Genomic DNA, 1,183 nt, shown 5'->3' on the forward strand with positions numbered 1-1,183 from the left:
ATCAGCAAATAGGGATAGTTTGACTTCTTCCTTACCCATTTGGATGCCTTTGATTTCCCTTTGTTGCCTTATGGCCCTGGCTAGGACTTCCAGTACAGTGTTGAATAGAAGTGGTGATAGTGGGCATCCTTATCTGGTTCCTGTTCTCAAGAGGAATGGTTTCAGTCTTTCTCCATTGGGAATAACATTGGCTGTTGGTTTTGCATAGATGCCCTTTATTATGTTGAGGAATGTCCCTTCTATTCCAATTTTGCTGAGAGTTTTGGTCAAGAATGGGTGTTGGATTTTATCAACTGCCTTTTCTGTATCAGTTGATATGATCATGTGGTTTTTCTCCTTTGTTTTATTTATGGGGTGGATTATGTTAATTGTTTTTCTAATGTTGAACAATCCTTGAATACCTGATATGAACCCCAGTTGGTCATAAGGAATGATTTTCTTGTTATATTGTTGAAGTCTGTTGGCTAGGATTTTGTTGAAGATTTTTGCAACTATATTCATGAGGGATTTTGGTCTGTAGTTTTCCTTTGGAGGGATGTCTTTGCCTGGTTTTGGTATCAAGGTTATGCTTGCTTCATAAAATGAGGTAGGAAGGATTCCATCCTATTCTGTGTTTTGGAATAGTTTGAGAAGGAACGGTGTTAGTTCTTCTCTGAATGTTTGGTAGAATTCTCCGCTTAAAGTGTCTGGGCCAGGACTTTTTTTTGTTGGTAATTTTTTGATGACCTGTTTAATTTCTTCTTTTGTTATGGATCTGCTCAACTTTTCCACATCAGTCTGTGTTAGTTTAGGTAAATGGTATGTTTCTAGAAATCTGTCCATTTCTTCCAGATTTTCAAATTTGTTGGAGTACGGTTCTTCATAGAATCCTACTAGTATCCTTTTTATTTCAGTTGGTTCTGTTGTGATGTTGCCCATTTTGCTTCTTATTCATGTTATTTGTATTCTCTCCTTCTTTTCCTTTGTTACATTTGCCAGTTTTATTTAATCTTTTCAAAGCGCCAACTTCTAATCTTGTTGATTTTTTCTATTGTCTGTTTTCTGTTTTATTGATTTCTGCTCTAATCTTTATTATTTCCTTTCTTCTGGTGACTTTAAGCTTTTCTTACTGTTCTTTTTTCTAATTTTTGAAGATGTTGGTTTAAAGTGTTGATTTTTTTTTTTTTTTTTTTGGTGTGTGCAT

Source organism: Orycteropus afer, unplaced genomic scaffold (genome assembly GCF_000298275.1).
Source record: "Orycteropus afer afer isolate SDZICR_OR568_19922 unplaced genomic scaffold, OryAfe1.0 scaffold00004, whole genome shotgun sequence".
Classification (NCBI taxonomy): domain Eukaryota; kingdom Metazoa; phylum Chordata; class Mammalia; order Tubulidentata; family Orycteropodidae; genus Orycteropus; species Orycteropus afer.